The sequence below is a fragment of the Dermacentor andersoni genome, chromosome 10 (genome assembly GCF_023375885.2).
Source record: "Dermacentor andersoni chromosome 10, qqDerAnde1_hic_scaffold, whole genome shotgun sequence".
Classification (NCBI taxonomy): Eukaryota; Metazoa; Arthropoda; class Arachnida; order Ixodida; family Ixodidae; genus Dermacentor; species Dermacentor andersoni.
This window is the reverse complement of record NC_092823.1, coordinates 28,178,304-28,202,664: the sequence shown is the minus strand read 5'-3', so window position 1 is coordinate 28,202,664 and position 24,361 is coordinate 28,178,304. Positions and strand designations below refer to the sequence as shown.

The window sequence follows — 24,361 nt, the reverse complement described above, 5'->3', positions numbered from 1 at the left end:
TTTTTCCCATAACCTAGCCTTATACAGCTTCGCTGTGAATTTCCTTCGAAATTGTTCAGCAGATTCGCGTACTGCAAGACCACTTTCTGGATATATTCCTAATGGAATGGATTCTCGGTCACAGCTCGGCACACTTTAAGGTATAGCTGCCCATGCGGTCACTGAGTAGGCAAACTAATCTCAGAACTCAAAAAGTTGTATTCCCCCCATTGGAAACCTTTGACGTGCTCCTGGTCGTGAAGGATAGGAAGCTAGTAAGTACGGCAGCCTTCATACCATCTTACAGCGTTCGTTTAGCGCCATATTTTCCACTCCTACTGCTAGTGCTGATGAGGCGCATACGGGGTCTGAGCGCGCTGTCACTCTGGCAATCCTCACATCGTCGTAAGAGGGCCGCAACAGAATCTCTGAAGCATGTCGGCGTTGCTCCACCGCGGCTGTCCAGGTGGATGTGAGCTAGCTCCTCTAGACCTGTCCGTAAATACTGGAGTATAGCGAGTGGTGTCTTTCCTAGGCGAGGACCCAGACGGGCACAAGCCATGGAGGAACTCGAGCGCCTATGCGCAAAGTCTCCTGTAACTTATAGATTCCACAGGCTTGCCTGTCTATTTTACACTTTTAGGCTTCTAGGTGCTACCTATAGGGCTAAAGAGCAACAACGACAACAAAAACAATGAAGATGACGACGGCCACATCAAAAGTCAACACAAGAAACCCTGTGTATATTTCGCGAAAATCCTAGCCGCCATAGAGTGTTTGTTCTTGTCTGCAGCGGAAATGTTATTGCTGATTTATTCGACACGAGGACACTTATCTCCATGGGAGAAATTCAAACAAATGTTTCAGAAGTCAATGAAGTTTGCAGTTCGTGTTTTCTCATTGTGGTGATGTGATGTCTTCTCGAATTGGTGGCAGAAGTCTGAAAAAGAAATCCGCAGAATCAATCAATCAATAATTTAATTATGGAATAAGTCATTCTTTAACGTACCCAAGAAAGCGCTGGTGTTCTTAGTATTAGTGAATGTGATAAATGGTATAACATACATGCACAATATATCATCAGCCTGGCTACGCCCACAGCAGGGCAAAGGCCTCTCCCATAGTTCTCCAACTACCCCGGTCATGTGCTAATTGTGGTCATGTTGTCCCTGCAAACTTCCTAATCTCATCAGGCCACCCAACTTTCTGCCGCCCCCTGCTACGCTTCCCTTCTCTTGGAATGCAGTCCGTAACCCTTAATGACCATCGGTTATCTTCCCTCCTCATGAAATGTCCTGCGGACGACCATTTATTTTTCTTGATTTCAACAAAGATGCCATTAACTTGCGTTTGTTACCTCACCCAATCTGCTCTTTTCTTATCCCTTAACGTTACGCCCATCATTCTTCTTTCCATAGCTCGTTGCGTCGTCCTCAATTTAAGTAGAACCCCTTTAGTAAGCCTCAAGCTTTCTGCCCCGTAGGTGAGTACTGGTAAGACACAGCTGTTACACTCTTTTCTCTGTTAAGGACAAGTTGCGGGCAAATATTTTAATAAACATTGGTCATTCAAGAATCTTGTTCACATTTTTGTGCAAATGCAACGGCCATGGCGAAATCTCAATGGCGCTGATCTTTTTTTTTTCATTGTATTGCGCAGGAGCAGCTGTCACTGGTCGTGTATTGTGTGTAACTGCACCAGAATTATATCACAACAGAGGGCGGATATAAAAAGCAGGAATTCTGCAAAATATACGATGACCAGTCAAATGAAAGTTAGCCAACACGAATATATGATAAACGGGGTACTCTACTTCAAAGTAGCCGCCATGACCATTTAGACATTTGTCCAACTTACTAACGAGTCGCGTGATTCCCGTCTCATTAAACTCCTTGAGTCGCTGCTTCAAAAAGTCTCTAACTGACTGTCTCAAGTGATCGTCCGACACGAATATGATTCCGTTGAGCTGTTTTTCTCAATTGTCCCAAACTAAGGAAGTCGCAAGGCGACAGGCCTGGGCTGTTTGGCCGATGTCGCAGCATTTCCCATTTGAACTTTGCCACTTTTGTGTTAACCACATAAACGAAGTGGGGACGGGTATTGTTCAGGAGCCAGACGACCTCATTCGTCAATTTTCTACGTCCTTCGTTCTTGATTGAGACACGCAACAGATGCAGCGTGTGACATTATCAGGAACGATTGATAGTCTCTTCAGATTTAGGAAACTCTATAAGTAATGCCCCTGACGATCGAAAAAGAAGTGACACCTTAGTTCTTCGGAAACACGCAAAGTGGAGAGAAGTAATTATTAAAGAAAAGAATAAGACATCCACCCAGTCGTAGCAATCGCTACAATGGAAACCCCTACGGGTTCTTTGAAATGAAAGCCTCAGAGTTGAAGAATTCCTCCTGGTCCGGGAGTTGAACCCGGGACCAACCTCTTTCAGGGGCAGCTATTACTGCAAAGTATTGGAACTATTACTTCAAGCTCTCGCCTTTGCTTCGAGTTGTTCATAAATTTGACTTCGCCCTGCCATCTGCTAGCCGCGTGGTTATCTCAGATGGTAGAGTGGCTGCCCCGGAAAGGGGGTTGTCCTGGGTTCGAGTCCCGGAGCAGGACGAAGTTTCTTCTACTGCGAGGCTTTTCTTTCAAGGAACCTGTATGGGTTTCCATTGTAGCAGTCGCTACGATTGGGTGAAAGTCCAACTTTTCTCTTTATTACTAACTTCTCTCCATTTTGCGGGTTTCCGCACATCAATTACATTAAAAGCGTTGCTTTCTCAGAATTCAGCTTCCATTAAAAGGAATATGCCATAAAAACACGCCTCCACGGCGCCCTGTGTAAGTGGATGTGAAACGAAAGTGCTGCCGATGTTACACAAGCAGCAAGCACCAGCGCCCCAAACGAGATTAGGCGACGTTAGACAAGCGCCACAACTGCAAGCGGCATGCGTCACGCACGCCTGCATGTGTCGGGAAGTGCGGCGTAGATCCTCATTCTTCTAAACCCTCTGCCTAGCGCAAGTGCCTCATTGAAGTAACTACATTTTTCCGACTAAATTGCATCAGAGAATTCGTAAAGTACGGCTTACACACAAGCTGCAGACAAATTAGCTTCGGATTTTAATTCGCATATACGAGAAGACCTAATTCTGTTACGGAGAAACTCAAAGACCAAGTAATTTTCAAGTTGCCGTTTGAGGGTTGCCTTAGTGGCCGCCGCCGCTAGGGGGCGGTGCTTTTTTATGGGTTTGCATGAGCCCATAATAAATCCCGAGCAAGTAGAGGCTTTCAGGTTGTCTGTAATAAACTGCCTGTTTATTTGAGAGCTCGCAATGTGGATGCTCAGCTATAGTGTCGCCACCTGCAAAGTTTCGGTGGCCCTGATAAAGGCTGTTCGTTCACTAATAAGCCTTTACGATTCGTCTAGTGGCTACATGCTGGACAGCTCGTAGTCAGAGTCACTTTCATCAGTGTGTTCTTCACTCAGCTGGATGACAATGGGTTCGATATAGTCATTCGCCGACGTGTCAAGCCGGAACTTTGCCTACAGGTTCACCGCGTGCAGAATCGTCTTCCTCGTGCCTTGCGCCGTTACCTGCTTGATATTGTTCCTCAAGGTGACTCTGGCCATTTGCAGCTTGTAGCGTTCGTTGTCCACAGCGACGCCATTGGTCACACGAGCTCACTGGGCCTAAATTCGCAGTCGCAAGGCGGGAGCGTCCGTACAACGCAATATGTCCTTTCAGCTGCTGTCTACCATATAGATGAAAATGTGTGACCCCTAAAGGAGGCATACACGTCACTCAACACTTTGCGGTTGTCCGCGAGAAATTGTAGTACAGGGTCTATTATGGCTATTATGGCTATATTTGGTGAGCTGATAGAGCGGGAAATGCGAAATGAAATTCGAGCACCAGAGAGGGAAGCGCAAGGCTAAGTTAAAAGTGTCGAGGCTGCACATGACTCTAATAAAGAGCTTGAGGGAAAACTAAATGCGGAAATCGCTAAAAGCAACAACCTTGCTGCTGAATATGAGACGCTTCGATCAATTCACACCAATCTGCAAAGAAAGGTGCTGGATTTGGACAAGCGACTCCTTCTGTCCGAACAATACTCAAGAAGGGCCAACCAAGAAATACATCATCAACATAAGCAGCAGAAGCAGCTGCCTGGTTATGCCCACTGCAGGGCAAAGGCCTCTCCCATACTTCTCCAACTACCCCGGTCACATACTAACTGTGGCCATGTTGTCCCTGCAAACTTCTTAATGCCATCCACCCACCTAACTTTCTCCCGCTCCCTGCTACTCTTCCCTTCCCTTGGAATCCAGTCCGTAACCCTTAATGACCATCGGTTATCTTCCCTCCTCATTACATGTCCTGCCCACGCCCAATTCTTTTTCTTGATTTCAACTCAGATATCATTAACACGCGTTTGTTCCCTCACCCAATCTGCTCTTTTCTTATCGCTTAACATTACACCCATCATTGTTCTTTCCATAGCTCGTTGCGTCGTCCTCAATTTAAGCAGAACCCTTTTCGTCAGCCTCCAGGTTTCTGACCCATACGTGAGTACTGGTGAGACACAGCTGGTATACAGTTTTCTCTTGAGGGATAGTGGTAACCTGCTGTTCATTAGTTCAGAATGCCTGCCAAACGCACCCCAGCCCATTCTTATTCTTCTGGTTATTTCAGTCTCATGATCCGGATCCGTGGTCACTACCTGCCCTAAGTAGATGTATTCCCTTACCACTTCCAGTGCCTCGCTACGTATCGTAAATTGCTGTTGTCTTCCGAGACTGTTAAACATTACTTTAGTTTTCTGCGGATTGATTTTTAGACCCACCCTTCGGCTTTGCCTCTCCACGTCAGTGAGCATGCATTGCAGTTGGTCCCCTGAGTTGCTAAGCAAGGCCATATCATCAGCGAATCGCAAGTTACTAAGGTATTCTCCATTAACTCTTATCCCCAATTCTTCCCAATCCAGGTCTCTGGATACCTCCTGTAAACACGCTGTGCATAGCATTGGAGCGATGGTATCTCCCTGCCTGACGCCTTTTTTTATTGGGATTTTGTTGCTTTCTTTATGGAGGACTCTGGTGCCTGTACAGCGGCTATAAATATCTTTCAGTATTTTTACATACGGCTCGTCTACACCCTGATTCCGCAATGCGTCCATGACTGCTTAGGTTTCGACTGAATCAAACGCTTTCTCGAAATCAATAAAAGCTAAAAATAAGGGTTGGTTATAGTCCGCACATTTCTCTATCACCTGATTGATAGTGTGAATATGGTCTATTGTTGAGTAGCCTTTACGGAATCCTACCTGGTCCTTTGGTTAACGGAAGTCTAAGGTGTTTCTGGTTCCCATTTGCCATTACCTTAGTAAATACTTTGCAGGCAACGGACAGTAAGCTGATCGGTCTACAATTTTTCAAGTGTTTGGCATCCCCTTTCTTATGGATTAGAATTATGTGAGCGTTTTTCCAAGATTCCGGTACGCTCGAAGTCATGAGGCATTGCGTATATAGGGTGGCCAGTATTTCTAGAACAATCTGCCCACCATCCTTCAATAAATCTGCTGTTACCTGATCCTCCCCAGCTGCCTTCCCCCTTTGCATAGCTACCAAGGCTTTCTTTACTTCTTCCAGCGTTACTTGTGGGATTTCAAATTCATCTAGACTATTCTCTCTTCCATTATCGTCGTGCTTGCCACTGGTACTGTATAAATCTGTATAGAACTCCTCAGCCACTTGAACGATTTCATCCATATTAGTAATGATATTGCCGGCTTTGTCTCTTAACGCATACATCTGATTCTTGCCTATTCCTAGTTTCTTCACAGCTTTTAGGCTTCCTCCGTTCCTGAGAGCCTGTTCAATTTTTTCCATAATATACTTCCTTATGTCAGCTGTCTTACGCTTGTTGATTAACTTGGAAAATTCTGCCAGTTCTATTCTAGCTGTAGGGTTAGAGGCTTTCATACATTGGCATTTCTTGATCAGATGTTTCGTCTCCTGTGATAGGTTACTGGCATCGTGTATAACGGAGTTGCCACAGACTTCTATTGCAGACTCCTTAATGATGCCCATAAGATTGTCGTTCATTACTTCAACACTAAGGTCCTCTTCCTCTGTTAAAGCCGAATACCTGTTCTGTAGCTTGATGCGGAATTCCTCTATTTCCCTCTTACCACTAACTCATTGATCGGCTTCTTATGTACCAGTTTCTTCCGTTCCCTCCTCATGTCTAGGCTAATTCGAGTTCTTACCATCCTATGGTCACGGCAGCTCACTTTGCTGAGAACGCCCACATCTTGTATGATGCCTGGGTTAGCGCAGAGTATGAGGTCTATTTCATTTCTAGTCTCGTCATTCGGGCTCCCCCACGTCCACTTTCGGCTATCCCGCTTGCGGAAGAAGGTATTCATTATCCGCATCTTAATCTGTTCTGCAAAGTCTACTAATAACTCTCCCCTGCTATTCCTAGTGCCTATGCCATATTCCCCCACTGCCTTGTCTCCACCCTGCTTCTTGCCCACAAAGGCATTGAAGTCGCCCATTAGTACAGTGTATTTTGTTTTGATCTTACCCATCGCCGATTCCACGTCTTCATAGAAGCTTTCGACTTCCTGGTGATCATGACTGGATGTAGGGGCGTACACCTGTACAACCTTCTCTTTGTACCTCTTATTAAGGTTCACAACAAGACCTGCCACCCTCTCGTTAATGCTATAGAATTACTGTATGTTACCAGCTATATTCTTATTAATCAGGACTCCGACTCCTAGTTCTCACCTCTCCGCTAAGCCCCGGTAGCACAGGACGTGCCAGCTTTTTAGCACTGTATATTCTTCATTTGTCCTCCTTACTTCACTCTGCCCTATTATATCCCATTTACTGCCCTTTAATTCCTCCAATAGCACTGCTAGACTCGCCTCGCTAGGTAACGTTCTAGCGTTAAATGTTGCCAGGGTCAGATCCCAATATCGGCCTGTCCGGATCCAGGGAGTCTTAGCACCCTCTGCTGCGTCACAGGTCTGACCGCCGCCGTGGTCAGTTGCTTCGCAGCTGCTGGGGACTGAGGGCCGGGGTTTGATTGTTGTGTTCATATGGGAGGTTGGGGCCAAGTACTACACCAGGGTGGCCAATCTTGCTCTGGTGAGGGAGTGCGTTACCGGTTCTGGTGACCGGGATCAGGGCGCACTCCAGGCCTGTTTGTGTAATTTTATCAACACGCGGATTCTTTGTTTTTTATCCGGTGCAAAATTGCGCGGCACCGGGATTCGAACCACGGCCTCTTGCATGTGAGGTGGATGCTCTACCTCTACGTCACCGCTGTAGCTCACCTCCAAGTTGCTCACCTCCAAATTTAGGCTTTCGCACCCCCAATTTTCAATTGGCCTATCCCCGAAATCACGCAAACTTCATCTTGGCCCATTCCTAATTTAAGTTATGCTAACCTCCGAATTTCAAGTTGATCCAAACAAATATTTCAAGTTGGCCTTCCACCAATTATCAGTAGGCCCACCCCTACTATCATCATTCCATGTATTACCTTTGGAGCCCTGTGTATCCCTATGGGTAGTTTCTCTTATCAATTTTTTAATTGTTCCTTATTTCTTATAAAGCTACCAATCATCTACATTTACTCTATAATAAGAATTTATTGTCTTCCCAAATTACGCTTTTTTATGCAAGAACAAGGCATTACATTTTTTCTAGTGACAGAGCTGGGGTAGTCGCCAAGAGGGCTTACGCCTTAAAATAGCAAGAATGATATTTGGCCGGGGCGTGGTCTGCCGGATGGATTGGTGCGCGAGCAAGGCCGCCATAACGTCTGGCCGCAGCCTCAGCTTTTCCTCAAGCAGGTGCAAATCTTCCTTGTAGCTATCTGGCGTGAAATGTTGCGAGAACAAAGCAAAAACGTCAGATGAGCGCCAGGCATTCCTGCCCACATTCATATTCCAAACCTAACGATTGACGGGCTCCTTTGGGGAGCATGGAGCGCGATCGGAGATCGTTCGCAGCGCGCTTTCGGTTACGCCGCCCGCGATTGGCCTACGACGCGGAGACGTCAGCCGCGGGTAGCGGCCAAGTTTTTGGCAACGTCAATGTGACGACACACTCCTGACAATCATCTTCAAACCGAGCACGTGGTCTGCTAGGAGCAAAATGCGACGAGAGGTGCGAAGTTCGAGAGATCTATGCGCTCTTTTCGAGACCGGCTTCACATGGCACGTCTGGTGGATTGTATTAAATCCAAACAGCGGCTGCGCTACGGAATCGGACGTTCTGATCCTATCCGTAGCCTAATGACGAGAAAATGGCGCTTGCATATGGAGCCTCGGTTGCTGCGTTAGCGCTGCTAGAGGAAAACACAGAGCGCTTGAAGAAATGGCAGAAAGGGAATTTCGACGTCGCTTTCGTTTCTAAAGACGAACAGTGCGTTGGTTGTGCGGCGAACTAGACCCTGTCATAGTGTGCTAGAGACCCAGTTGAACATTTCGGTTGCTTCATGAAAAGCGCGTCATTGTTCCTGTAGTTAACATTTCCTTTTCTTTTTGTTCTTTCGCTGTGCGTGACACCAGCTAGCAACAATGCAGACAAAATAATGGTTATAAATTGTTCTACTCACAGGCATTACTATTTGAGAGCATGTTGATTATTGTGAATAAAAAGCATATTTTAAATATAAAGGTATTATTCACTGTAAGACGAGAAACATTTCGTTTTGTGTTATGTCGTCTGCAAGCAGAGGACAAACGAGCCACGTGACCTTCCGTGGAGTCCACCGCTTGCAGACTGGCTGCTCTGTCCTTCCCGTTCTCGCAAATTTTGAATACTGGCAACTTTGTGTCATTGTAGCAACCGAACAGAATGCGTTTCCAACAAAGATCTCCCATCGAGGCCTTGAACAACGATACGGAGCACTCCTTGCTCACTTTGCTGTGTCACCCCACAGAGCTACATGGGCACCGTGGCGGCATCCTATCAGCCACTGGAAGTTGAACAATTCCAATGGGAAGCGGAATAATGCAGAACTTCCCCGCATGCGCACGCATGTGAAGCACGGATTGATTGCCGGACGATGCATGCTCGCTTGGCAAGCCTGCAGCTGGGATGTCACGGCTCGCGAGCACGCCAGTGTTGCCAGTCTGTTATGCCGTTCACGTCGAATATAAAAAAAATCAATTTCAAATTACGTGCTGGGTGAAATGCGCTAAAATTTTGTGAACGCCTTCATGAACGCACAAGAATTACCTCACACAATGCAGGCTATCATCGAAAATTCGTTGTCATGCCCCCTTCTACAGATGCCAAAAGTCCGGGCAGTCCAGAAAGCCCACAATGCGGCGGTGAGGCTACGCCTCCCAATCACCACGTAGGAGCGACCCGCGGTGCTGCTCTAAGTGCGGCGCTTCTGAGGACCTCGTTGAAGTTCTTTGTTTGTTTGTATCTCTTCCAGATCGTTGTCGGTGATTTCGTTCCCCGCATGGTATAAAAAAGTGCATTTTCCATAACAATGACGCCACCAGCTGGCAACTTCTGGAAACTTCATTGAATCATCCCTCGAGGCGATTGCTGGCCATTTCCTCGTTCTATTCGCCTGCTTTTTTTTTCGCCCCGCAAAACATCGAAGCAGCCGTCGATGAAGCTATTCACGTTGACGAAGTGCGTCACGATCAGGCGCTGGCTTTTGTCAGATAGTTGTTTCAGACCCGTTGACCCATTTTCTCGAGCATACTAACGTCCGCGATTCTGTACCGCGGTGTCAGTCCTCACGATCGAAGGAGCGTGCCCCAGCGTCAACCACGTATCGTCCAAGAAGATTTTTGTACCTACAGCCCGGCAGCACTCCACCTCACGAAGGTAGCCGTTGCGCCATTCGGCGATTTGATCCCGGTCGATGTGATTGAGTGGGCTGGAAAGAGCGGCTACAATGCGGACGTTCCAAATCTTTCATTGCTTCTCGATGCAGATTGTATCGATGTGCGTCAACGGCGAGTCACCACCACAGCCTGATGCGTCATCAGACCTTTGGTACCGCTCGCCCCTCCGCAACCCAGTGCTACAGCCACCTCATTTCCCATGGATTCAGCGTCACCATCGTCCCTGACATCATCGGATCAGCTGCCTTTAAAGACCGGGCTCTCATCGTTCTTCTTCAGTGGGCTGGAAAGAGCGGCTACAATGCGGACGCTCCAAATCTTTCTTTTCTTCTCGATGCAGGTCAGTCCTAGCCCTGCTTTGCACTGTAAACGCTCTAGCAATACTAGCTTGCTGTTCTTTCCACGCCCAAACACAGGTTGACAGCTGCTGAAGAAAAATTAGAAGCATCTGAAAACTGTGCCGAGGTGGAAATTTCCCGAGCTTTAACTGAGGCTGTGGGTAGGGAGACGGTCTGCATTTACAGTCGTTTTGATGTATTTGAAGATCGGTCAAGACGCGATAACTTGATATTTTATGGCGTTGCTGACGACTGCACAGCAACGTGGCCTACCTCTGGAAAAAAAAAATTGCGTGACATAATTTCTTCAGCGCTCAAAATAGAACTGTCGAATGAAGCCATATCTCGTGCCCACAGACTGCGAAAGCTTTCGCCAAATAAATGACGTCCGATAATAACTAAGTTCACTAGTTTTAAAACAAAAAGCGAAATATTTTTCTCAGTACCCCAAATGAGAACGACACGTATCACTGTAAGTGAAGAATTTTGCATTTCCACCCGCACAGGCCGCAAAAAACTAATCGAGTTTGGAAAAGCAAGCGGTGAAGAATTTTCAGTACGGTACAATAAATTGATAATCAAAATGAAGGCATATATGTACCACCCATGTACTAACAGTGTATGTGAACCCGCCGTGGTTGCTCAGTGGCTATGGTGTTTGGCTGCTGAGCACGAGGTCGCGGGATCAAACCCCGGCCACGGCGGCCGCATTTCAATGGGGGCGAAATGCGAGAACACCCGTGTACTTAGATCTAGGTGCACGTTAAAGAACCCCAGGTGGTCAAAATTTCCGGAGTCCTCCACTACGGCGTGCCTCATAATCAGAAAGTGGTTTTGGCCCGTAAAACCCCATAATTAAAAAAGAAAAAAACAGTGTATGTCAGATCGAGTCCGGAATCGAGGCTGATGAATCATCCTTGCATCTTTCTCAAGCCGCCGTTCCATCTTCTGCGCATGACCCACCTCCTGCATAGCTATATTCGGACACACACCGCCTTGCACCGGATTTTAATCTGCTCTTTTCTAACATTCGTAGGGTTGTAAATAAACGTGATGACATATCTTCCCTAATCGATGCATGCACTGCCAACATTGTCAATTTAACAGAGACTTGGCTATCGTCAAAAATATCCAACAAGGAATTATTCGAATGGCAAGAACAATATTCTATCTATCGGTGTGACAGTGGTACTAGATTAGGTGGCGGCGTGCTTATCGCAGTGGCTGACAGGCTCAATTCGTTTCACATTCCTCTTTCTTCCGGTTTAGAAGCAGTCTGTGTAGGAATTAGAATCAACCACCGCAATGTTATTTTTTGCGCATGTTATAGGCCACCGAGCGCTTCCTCTCCGTTTTGCGCTGAACTTCATGACCTGCTTAACGCCATCGTGACAAGGTTTCCACACTCGCCCATTTTCCTAAGCGGGGATTTCAATTACCCCAATATAAACTGGTCCTATCCTGTGCCAACTGTATCCGACTACAGTTAGCAAGGCATTTCTCGATTTGTGTTTTGATTTCCATCTTACTCAGCTGATTACTCAACCAACTCGAACTACAGCAACCAGTGCTAACATCCTCGGCTTAGTTTTGACTACCGCTCCCGATCTTGTCGATTCTTTAAGTGTTTTGCCAGGGCTTAGCGATCACTATTTTATCCATTTCCAGCTTAAAAAAACATCAACCGTCACGATAGCAAACAAAAATACATTCGAGACTACAGTAAAGCCTATTACGCGTCAATGAACACACAACTTGAAGCTTTTGTAGAAGAAGTTATGCCGGACTTTTACACTCTGAGCGTTGAACAGAATTGGTCACTTTTTAAAAATTAAATTAACGAACTAGTACAAAAATACATACCACTCCGAGTTGTACGGTGTAACCATCGAGCGGTGTGGTTTAATGCATCCCTAAAACGTATCCTGAACTGGAAGAAACGGCTGTTTCGCAAAACTAAAAAGACGGAACACCACTGATAGCTCGCGTGCGTATCAGCAGGTTGCGTCACTGTTTAAAAACGCAGTCAAAGAAGCTAAACTCGTTTTCTTTTACAATACAAATTTTGGAAAACTGTCAAGGGTTCCGAATGTAACGCAATATCGGTAACTGATGTAGATGGTGCTGTTCCGCAAGAAGAATGTTGTTCTGTACTCAATGAAGTGTTTTCTAAATCATTTTTCAATAACGTGTTGCCCGGTGCTTCTTTACCTGAAGTTGGTAAGATGAATTTGCCTCAGATGGAACCCTTGTTAATTTATTAAGATGGTGTCGTGAACTTGATTCGTAAGTTAAAGATTTCGTCATCGTCAGGAATAGACGGTATTAATTCTAAGTTTTTGAAAAATACCGAAGTGTACTCATCCATAATTTTGTGCAACATCTCTTTGCAATCTATTCTGTCGTGCTCATTACCAAAGGATTTTAAAGTCGGCAAGGTGGTTCCATTATTTAAGTCTGGCGACGTGCATTCACTTTTAAATTACAGGCCGATTTCTCTAACAAGTGTGCCATGCAAAATTCTAGAGCATATAATATACTCTAATTTCATCAACTTCCTAGAAATAAATTCATTTTCTTTTATCTCGTCAGCATGGGTTCCGTAAATCGTTTTCCTGTGATACTCAACTTATTTCATTTAGACATGAAATTTGTGCCGCGTTGGATAATGGATTTCACATTGACACCATCTTCTTAGACTTTTCTAAAGCATTTCATCTCGTCTCTCACCAATTACTTTGTCTAAAGTTAAATACATTCAACATTGACCGTAATATTATGTCATGGATTTAACACTTCCTATCCAGTAGAACGCAATTTGCCTCAGCTAACAATTTTGGCTCTTGGCTTTGTCCTGTCAGTTCTGGGGTTCCGCAAGGTTCTGTTCTCGGACCCTTGCTTTTTCTCACTTGCCTAACTGTAGCGTCCTCGATAAGGTTATTTGCAGACGATTGTGTCATTTATAGTGAGATATCTCTCCATTCTGACACTCTAAATCTACAATCTGATCTAGAGAAGGTAACTAACTGGTGCGACACTTGGAAACTGCGACTTAACAGCCAAAAGTGCAAACTAATGAGGATTTCCCGCAATAGTGCTTCGTCTAATCTATCCAACTATCGCTTGAAGAACTCTGTACTTGAAGAAGTCACTTCCTATAAATACTTGGGCGTCCACATAACGCCTAATTTTTCCTGGCAAGCACAGATAAACCACATCACTAACAATGCTAACCGTACGCTTGGTTACCTCTGTCGCAATTTCTCTATGGCACCCGCTAACTTAAAGCTACTTCTATACAAAACACCAATGCGTCCTCAGCTTGAATATGCCTCTTCTGTATGGGACCCTGGTTTGGATTGCTTAACAAATGCAACGGAATCTATACAAAACCGTAGCGCACGTTTCATTCTTACTAACTATTCTCGGACATCAAGTGTAACACCTACGTAGACTACCTTAAACCTCCCTCTCCTCTCATACAGTAGAAAGTTAGCACGCATATCACTGCTGCACAAAATTTATTCTTACAATCCTGAAATCAAAAGTGAACTTTTGTCCGAACCTGCATATATATCATCTCGTACTCACCATCGCAATAAATTGAGCGTTCCACACTGTCGCACGAACCTATCTTTTTATTCATTTATTGCTAAAGCTACCAATGAACGGAATCATCTGACGGCCTCAACTGTTAATATAACCGACACATCTGCTTTTAGAACTAGTTAAGTTTAGAACTTTTGTTAATCCGCACTTTGTAAATTTCTATATTATTATACCCTGTTATCTGCACATGCCTTGCATTTTGTTCGACTCCCTTCTGTACCGCCTTCGGGCCTTCAAGGTACAATAAATAAATAAATAAATAAATAAATAAATAAATAAATAAATAAATAAATGGCGTGTTGCGGATCCTTTTCTCGTGTATTAAGCCTATCTCCTCAAGCAGGCGACACAAATTACACCACTTGAGTGACCGGAGGTTCATACGCTTCGAGAACTCGTTATTATTTTGTCGACCTCGGTATCTCGCTGCAGCGAAAAAAATCGTGTCCACATGACCGCTGAGCGCACAATGTGAAGCTGTCAAACTTCGCGCTGCGTCTTCTGTTCCCAGCATTTCGTGTGAGCATTCGCGAGTGCGTCGACAGTTGGCCACCCTAAAAATCAAAGGCTTTCAGCTCATTCATCACCCTGAACACTGTCCTTACGCGAACACCGATCATCTCGGTGACAACCTTGCTCGTGTTCTCTAAGGTGCGTTCAGGCCCCCGGCTACGCGAATATGTGCATCATGTGGCGTGTGTCACTGTCCAGTATGTTACCGCTCCTGTTCTTCTTGCCGAGGCCCCTTGGTGTGGATATCGAGGAGACACAACGCTCTTTCGGCGACAAAATATTGCGTTCCGATGTCACCTCGCTGAGTTCCATGGCGGAAAACTCACAGGGAACGCCGTGCAGGTTTGAAAAAGAAAAGAAACAGACGAAAAAATCTGACGAGGGAAAAACAACTAAAATATAAAAAAACTTTCACGTTCTTGAAAATAAGTTTGTGAAAACGGACAAAGAAAAATATAAACCTCCTACTATTGAAAAGCAAAATTTGCATTTAAGATCATACGTGTATTTATTTAAAACGATGAATGAAGTATTTTTGTACATTTGCCAGCCTTGTCTTCTCGCCCAAGGTTTGTAATGCTTTGGACAAATGCATTGTTTTTTTTCATCTAATGTTAAATAGCACATGATTCATGCTATGTTCGTAAACGAGTAATAAGTGTTCCGTGCACATGTAAACTAGCGCAAAAGCAAATCAGCGTTCTTCTTTCTACGCTTATCGCTTGCAATGAAGAAAAAAAAAGTTACTGATGGGATTAGCGCCTTCCATCTGAGAAGACCCTGACGGCACTGGCCCACTACGAGTCGATGCGGCAATTTGTGACGCAAATTGTTTGCTTCAATGTATTGCAAAATGAAAAAAAAAAGAAACGTACACAGCTGAACTTAAATTTCGCATTCGGGAGAATCTTAATCGTCGGACAACTATTCTTTGGTTGTACCTATTTGCTCTGTAACACATAAAACAATAGCTTTGCCACCAGATCTACGTATGACAACCGGATACATGTCGTGGTGTTTATTGTTTTTAATTGGATGTAGCTGTGACAACTGTTATCACGTTTTGCTGGCTGCATCACCAGTCTGAAGCAGTAGCGAATATATTTCTTGAAATTCGCAAGGAACTAACAATATTTTGCCTCGCGTTATATTTCATCTTGTGCTAGAGATGAAATGTGATAGGGACTGCACACTACACGGTGGGTGTGCTTTAAGGTATACGGAATGTGTTGGTCGCAGGACAGGCTCGGATTACTGGGTAATCAATCGGTGGCACATAAATGTGATGATAATGCTTACTTTTTCTGCAGGAGGCATCAGCCTAAGAAGTCGCCACAGTGGGAATAGGACATTGGACGTCAATTTGTGCATTTCCACATCGGAAAGATTGGTGCCACCTGCAGGAGCGAAGAATGGACAGTTTTGAGTAGGTGACAGTGAGGTCTGCCGAAAAAGTGTATGACCTTATATGTTTAAGAGAAAAGAATTATGCACCTTTAGCACACATTATGCAATCAGCGTGGACCGATGCTTTGCTGCAGCCCTTAGCCCTTTAATGACGTCACGTATATATATATATATATATATATATATATATATATATATAGCGATCATCTCCCCGCCCACCCAAATGCTTCTATTCTACCTAAATGTGCAAAATAAGTCGAGGATAAGCATAACCCACTAAATGGCATATACATACATTCATATATATATATATATATATATATATATATATATATATATATTGCGGATGACTACCGTAAAGTCAGGAATTTTTATTTCTCCCGTGATGTCTTGGCCTCAGTACAGTACAAAAACCACAACCTCCTTCGTCCTCGTGGTCTAGCCCTAAATTGACTGTGACTATATTATGCCCGTCATGCCCGTTGCCGCCGTGTCGAGGGAGCATTCACTTCGTCATGCTACCAAATATAGTAGCTTTTAGTGAATGCTCTACTCCTGTACATTGAGCTACGGGCAAAACGAAAGGTACTTAATTCTGACAGCGAAAATCAACAACGAACGCTTAAGCATAGCCCGAACAAATACTCATCCTAGATACAGGTGTGCTGTAACTATCATGTGTTTTCTGGGGTGATATATTACGCCATAGGGGTACGTCACGATATTGCCAAGCGATGATTGCGGTAACGTCCGAGGGTACATGCGAAGGCGAAGTGTCCGCAGAGTGCGACGCCTTACCCTCGGAATTAGCGTCGATCGAGGAATTATTGAAGTTAGGGATGGCCAAGCTGAAGTCTTGATCACTAACTTAAGAAAATAACACCCACACCCCTAGCGTGGCTCAATCGCGTGTCAATATGGTATCCAAATTGGAGAACCCTTGTAACTACTCTTAGAAAAAGGAGCAAGAAAGGAGGAACCAGCCATTTTCCTCCTTCAGGCTTACGGCAATCAAAAGAGGAGGAACGTTTTTCGTTTGCGTACGTATCTTGCGTCGCCGCCGCCGGTGACCCGAACATCGGCTACAATAACTTCTTTTCCACGTAAAATTATGCTAAGTATAGCATAACCTGAGATCTGAGCCTGTCGTGACAAGTGACCACCAGTGTCAAACCTCTAGCTCGAACGGGAGCTGCGATACGAGAATAGCTCAAATCGAAAGTAGAGTCCGGCTGCTGACGCACAGCGAGAGAAGCCCGTACTCAGGCATCTCGGCTTAGACGCCACAGTTATTAGTCAGTGTTTCTCCTTTTGATGCGTGAATTTAGGATGAGGAGAAAACGAATGTATATCAAATGTGTGGATTCGTGATCGTTTTGAAGCGCCGACGTCTTGGAAGTGAAAGCAAAATACGCTTACTGGCGCCGTCGGCCCGTAGCGGTGCGGTGTGAGCGCATCACCAGCGCAAGCGACGGTTCCAAATCAAAACATGGAACAAAAACGGTACCGCCAGACCAAGGATGCGCTTGAGCGCACCATGCAAGCACATATGCAGTTGTATATCCAGCGTCACTTGCGCGCCGCTTCGTCTGCGCCTCCGCCTGCCAGCGGTGGCTTCTGCCTAATGCGTCGCGTAGTGCGCAGGATAATAGTTAGGCAGGAGAATATATAGAAAGGGAAAAAGAAATCGAAAAGCTGGTGGAAGAGGCAGATACGAGAAGCGATTGCCGAACGACAGAAAGAATCCCGAGAGCACAGGCAGGCAAAGAAGGTTCAGTGGCCGCAGGATGAAGTAGCCAGTAAAGCGGAAATATACAGGGGAAAAAGTATATGGTTCAAATACTGGTGCAAGCAAAGATAAAAGGTGAAAGTGAACGTTGGTTCTCAGAAATATGTGAGAGAAAGAAGGCCGCACCTAGAATATTTTGGAACCAGATAAAATTAATAAGCAGGAAGTCAGCAACAATACAAGAATACATCCTTGACGAAGATGTAAACAAAGTGGAAGGGGAAGCGGCATAAAATTACATAAAAAACAACAGCTGAATCTTTCCAAGGCAATGACGAGGTTGTATTCGAAGAAAAAAAAGACCATGAAAGAGAAGAAGATAGAAAAGGATCTGGTGCTGACAAATTACCACTGGAAGAAAGCCGAAGAGAAGATTCCTAAACGCACAGCCACAGGGCTAGACGAGGTTCCAGTTAAGCTGATTAATGAAATAGGAGCAATAAGTAAGGAAGCTCTGCTGAAAGCAGTGGAAAAAAACTGTGAAATGTACAGTACCAGACACTTGGCGAAAAAGTAGAATTAATTTAATTTAGAAAGGTAAGGGAGAGAAAAATGGAATTCACTCGTATAGACCGTTGACCATTACACCGGTAATATACAGGCTAGCAATGCTGGCAATCATATTAAAGCGGCAAGCATGGGCTCAGAATAATGGCCTTTCGGGATAGCTTCAGAACGGCCTGAGAATAGGTAGGTGTTTGTATGATAACGTATGTGTTCTTACTCAGTGTATTCAAATATCAAGAGTAGAAAGCTGACAGTGTGTATGTGGCCTTTTTAGACATTACAGGAGCCTATGGCAACGCAGACCGCAACATTTTGTGGGATATTCTGAAAGGGGAAGGCTTAGGTGACGATTGGCTACGGATTTTTAGATAGCTTTACCAAGAAAATACCGTTTGCATTGAACGGGCATGGATGACGAGCGAAGAGAAAGTCGATATCAATGAAGAACTGAGGCAGGGGTGCCCTTTATCCCCACTGCTGCTTATGATGTACATGGTGAGGATGGAGAGGTAGTTAGAAGGAAGTAATATCGTGTTTAATCATTCATACAAACAGGCGGGTAAAGCAGTAGAGCATCAGCTTCCAGGTTTATTTTATGCGGACGACATGTTGTTGATAGCGAACAAGCAAAGTGATATGCAACGTCTGGCTAATATCTGTGGACAGGAAGGCGATAATTTAAATTTGAAATTTAGTGTTAGAAAATCAGGTGTTATGGTACTCAATAAAGACAGTTTAAAGACAGTGACAATACAGGGCCAGTAAATGCCTCGGGTAAAAGTACATGAATACCTTGCTGTATAGATAAACGAAGGCAATAGATATATGGAAACGCAAGAAAAAAAATATCAGTAAAGGGGAAGAGAAATACAGCCATAATGAAGCACAGAGCGGCATGGGGATACAATAGGTACGAGGTGCTCCGGGGTATGTGGAAATGTGTAATGGTTCCAGGACTGACTTTTGGAAATGCGTTTGTTTGATTGAAATCACGGATACAATCAGGACTCGATGGGAACCAAAGGTGAGTGGGACGCTTCGCATTAGGCGCTGACGGGAAGACTACAAATGAAGCTGTGCAGGGTGATATGGGCTGGACTGGTTTTGAATTGAGGCAAACTCACAGTAAAATTGATAATGAAAAACGACTTAGGAATATGGAAGAAAGTATGTAAATGGGCTGGGAGAGTGTTGAGGTATCTGTACAGGAAAAACTGTGATTCACAGTGGACGAAAACAGCTAGGAAGCTCACCAGCAAGTATGCGGCCTGTAGGGTAAGCAACACAACAACAAAGAACGTCAAGCGAAAAGTCATGGAGGCTGAAATAATCTCATGAGTGGCGGCAATAGAAAGAAAACCTGCCTTAGTAACTACTTAAGATTAATAAACGAAATCAGGCAAGAAACAATTTATAAGTGAAAGGCAATCTCATTACTTTTCGAAGTGATTTCAGGACGCCTTTGAACACGCACCAATAAAGCGAGATATAAGGAGGAAGAGGAAGCATGTGATTGCTGCGGTCATCATCATCATCATCATCATCGTCGTCATCATCATCATCAGCCTGGTTACGCCCACTGCAGTGCAAAGGCCTCTCCCATACTTCTCCAACAACACCGGTCATGTACTAATTGTGGCCATGTCGTCCCTGCAAACTTCTGCACACGGTGAAGCATGTGTTATTAGAATGTGAAGACATATGCCCAGTGGTCGATTTAGGCACCACTGTCCTCCTTGAAGCCCTTGGGTTCAGTGAAATCAGGGCAAAAGTACATATGTCCGTAATTGAGATTAGCAAGAAGCGATTGGAAGATTGGTGGAAAAAAAGTAGGGAAACGAAAAAAAAACGGAGACGTACAAAACCAAAGTTTACATTAGGGGGCCAGAAAATTTGGTTGTGGGAGATCACCACGTTTGTTTTTCTTTTTTTTTCTTCTTTACCCTAAGTAGGGCATTAGGCAGTGTAATAGCAAGCGCTTGGGGGCGCCATCCACGGCCCCGTTCCAAAGGGGACGCTCATAACATCCATCCATTTAACCACCCATCCACATAGGCGAGTCGGTTTGTGACGGATTGATGTAGGGATATATGTATGTTTACGTAAGTTCAACGCCGTGATGTTGTAGCAATATTTTTTCCGATGCAATTCTTTTTCGCGCTTCAAAAGTCGTTAGAGCGGAGCGTTGCCCGCATTATCAACATGCTCAGCCACTTGCATCGCCCACCATGAACGGTGGGTGATGCAAGTGGCAGCCGAGCGGAAGGCGTCGCTAGAAAATCGTGTCGTACTCTCACCTGGTTCTTTGTATGCGCCAAAGAAAACGAGATAGTTTATCTTTTTCTGAGCAAGTACCTGTAACGTAACGTATGCTTATTGCGCGTACATTGTTTTACAGCTGTGAACTGGCGCTGTTCGTAGGCCTAGTCGCATCCATCGCTTCGCTTCGCTGGCCTGGAGTCGGCCATCTTGGTTTTGAAGAGGGAGAAACTGTTGCTTGCATGCATGAGGGAGGAAAGTTGCACGATTTAAATAGAAACATATTGGACATCGCCGTTTCTCCCTTAAAGGAGCAAGGGTCGCTCGTTGTTTTCTTTAAAACTTAGTTTACATGGTCGCAACGGCCAGAACAATGGTACTAACTTGGTTTCCTATATCAATACGAAAGAGCGGACTTACCAGCATGACCTAAAGAAGCACGGTGGCTGTCATTTTCACACACTAGTACAGAATAATTATTTCGCGACATATAATGAATGATAATACAATGATAATATATAACGAACGAAATATAATGCATAACAAAAAATTGTATATATACCCAAACAAATACTTATGGCAAGTCCTCCGACGTAGGTGACAACTGTGCTGAAGAGACTACTCCAATAAAATGAAAGACGGGAAAGTGGAAACATGCCGATGGATCTGTGAAAAGAAAGAAAAAATGTGAGGTTCACAGTGCGTGATACACACATGTTGCTAAATCCGTGCGAAAAAGTAAACTGTTTATCGACTTTCAACGCTCCTCACTCATGGAGCTGGGCAGTGACAGAAATTGCTGTACCGTATTTATGAAGACATCTTTAACCGTATAAGAATTTAGCCGGATTCGTGTATTTAGTTACTTGATCTAATTATCTAGAAAGCTTGTGAATCAGAGTAAGACATTGGAGTAAAAACGCACAGTGATACTGGTGGCGACGTTTTTGTTTAAACAACGGCAGCGATCGATTGCGTGGATGACACCACGTAAAGTGCAGTGCACATGTTCGCCTTTATCCTGAGAAACTCACTCCAGGCACAATTTCACTTGTATCACTTGAGCTCACGCACGCGCACACACAGGAACACACACATGTGCATTACATGCATGCAAAGACAAACACACGCACACACATACAGATTAGCCCGATTTATTTACCTAGTTTTGTTACAAAAGAAGCCCTAACAAGAAAGAGAAAGCCGCACAACAGCCTTTTGACCGCGTTTCTAAGCCTTGACTTGATAGTGATTATAGCTCACTCGGTTCATATAAGGCAAGTTTACTTAACCATTCACAGTATTCAACGGATTTACATCCACATACTCATTTATAAACGCAATGACATAGAAAGCCTTTTCTTGCTTCTCTCTCCTTACACATACAAACATTTCGCTCATGTATACGAGCAAGTTCATACCTACTATCTAATCATCAGACATGTTTGTTTATTCTGATATGTGCTTTTTTAGCCAGAACTATATTATAACATATTGTTACATTCAGAGAAATGAGGACGTGGCGCTCTTTCTTTTCGTTTTACTTAATTAAGAGCTTCAATGTTTAACCTCACCTTCCAGCAGTAACATTAGGGCGAGGGCCTCAATTGGCTCATGGGTTCAAAAATCCGTTGTCAGCCGTTACCGAAACCTGACCGTCCGGTGTTATGCCACCAAAATTGATTATGCCACCCACGACCATTCGTGGAAGTCGAAGGCTCGACCTTCCGTCGAGCCAAAATTCAATAGCACCAAAATTACTCCTCCCTCTACCAGTGGGGGGAGTCATACCCACGATATTTCGTGTTAATGAAACGAACTTAATTCAGGCAGCATTAATTAAAAGAGTGTTAATAAAGCCACTGGAACCCACAACATTTGGTGCCAGTAGAAACCACGGTCATCAATTTGAGTCGTACCCACGACCTTTAATGTTAATTAGGGCGAAATGCTGTGAGGCAAAGCTTATTAAGGTAAAGTTAATGACGCCACTCGAACCACGGCCTTTGGTGGGATCGAACTCCTTATAGTTGGTGAGACGTACCGACAACCTTTAAATCTTGCTGCACTTTTGCTCCTCATGAACCATATAATGCCTTCGCATTAAATTAAGTAGAGAAAACAAGCTATAGGAAGTAACAACGCATTCGAACGAGAATGTCACGTAATATATTAAATGCCTCGGAAGCGTGCAGCCTTTCGCTTTCATTCTCTTGAGCGTATGCTAAAGTAACTGTCAGCTCTTATGCAACGAAATAAATTTTCATACGTCGATCATTTTTGGCTCTCTGATATGTGCGGCCAAGTGCCAGACTGCTGTGGACTTAATTAACAACGAAACTTCTTGAATGTTTCTCAAGAGCGACGATGTAAGAATTATTTCTCCTCAACCTTTGTAGTCAGAGCAAACACCGATACAAGCCGAAAATTAGTCTTATCCTCTTTATTTTCAAGTTTGAATCATTTACTTTCTTAAGCATGTTGTACATTTTAAGGAAGTACACCAGTTCACGACGACATGGCCGTTAGGTAAGTTCTCGCGCGAGCGCCAGTGATAGCGAGAGAGCACCATAGCTAGTTGAAAACTTCTAACCATGTTCAATACTGCTGTGCGATAATTCGGCAAGATATTGAAACAAAAACAATATGCTTATAAAGCTTTGATGAAGGAAATGCGCATAAGGTACAATATATGTACGCTAATTATTAATGAGCTTACTTGACAAGAGTGTTGTCGTGTGGCCTCAGCAAATCACTACTGCTTGAGCAGTGCCCAGAGGACACCTACGTTCGAGGCTAGCACATTCCGCGAGGAGGGTGGAGCTGCTGCCGGGTTGTTCTAAGGTGTGTACTATTTCTGACATATTACGCCTGTATACAAAATGTCTTTGGAGAAATGGAAGCGTAGCTATCTGCTTTCTAAAGTGGCTCGCAACCAATAAAAAGAGAGAACGGTGCATGTAACGAGAGATTATAAATGAGAAATTCACTAAGCATAAAAGTCCAAATGCGTGCCTAATAAGTGAAATCACAACCAGTTCCTGTACATTGCATGCTTTGCCGCTCTTTGAGTTATTAAAAGCAGAGGATATTGGTCCGGTACTCTACGAGGGATCGAAAAAAGTTGTTTGGTCGTTGGGTGCGCTGTCAAAGGAAGCCGCTGTTTTAAATGAGTACATGTCTTTACAGATAAGGGTTGGTTAAATTTAAGAATAATTTGTTCATCTAATATCACCTTAGCTATCGTTAGCAGTTCGAAATTGCCGGGTTTGATGTCATCGACGCTCCTTATGTCGTTCTTGTTCTCGCAGTTGAGAAAGCCAAGCGTCACGCCAGCGCTTGTCCTTTTAAGTCAACCAATCAGTTACAACAAAAATATTATCACAATTAAAGTACTAATTTGAAATGCTACTCTGTGAATGTTTTGTCTAATTTAGCGGGGCCACTATTTCCGATGTATAGGCACATATGCGCACGTGTGAACGCCAATGCGTATACACGCACAGACACATACACACATGCATAATTGAATTTATTTGAATTTTGGTGTTTTTCGTGCCAACAGACGACTTGATTATGAGGCACACCGTAGTGGGGGGACTCCGGTCTAATTCTACCAGCAGGGAGTCGTTGTAGATGGGACGCGGAAGTTTTTTCATCTCGCCCCCATACAATTGCCGCCACCGCGGTACACACACACACACACACACACACACACACACACACGCACGCACGCACGCACGCACGCACGCACGCACGCGCGCACGCGCACGCGCACGCGCACACGCACACGCACACGCGCGCGCGCGCACTCGCCGACATGCGTACATACACAGAGAAAGACGAACTCGTTAACTGCGTGCAGAGAACTTGCAAATAAATGCTGTTTGGCTGCTAGCGACAATGAATTCGCTGTCACATACCGCACTGAATATGTTGGCAAAGTAATATTCAGCCTTCCCGATGTGGTCGTCACATTGTCTCGGCAGAAGTCCAAGCTTACTGGCATCCGCTCCTCCCGAACACCAGAATTTATCCGAAGAGACATGTGCACCAATTGGTAGA

At 44.5% G+C, this 24,361-nt stretch overlaps 1 long non-coding RNA gene across 1 annotated transcript; it reads right to left on the bottom strand.

Moving 5' to 3' along the window:
• Positions 1 to 738: 738 nt before the first annotated feature.
• Positions 739 to 24,361, bottom strand: LOC129381891 (uncharacterized). Its single transcript, XR_011890361.1, has 4 exons — positions 24,220 to 24,361; positions 20,859 to 20,962; positions 15,634 to 15,731; positions 739 to 919 (listed from the first exon to the last, which is right to left on the bottom strand). It is a non-coding gene; the product is annotated as an uncharacterized lncRNA (long non-coding RNA).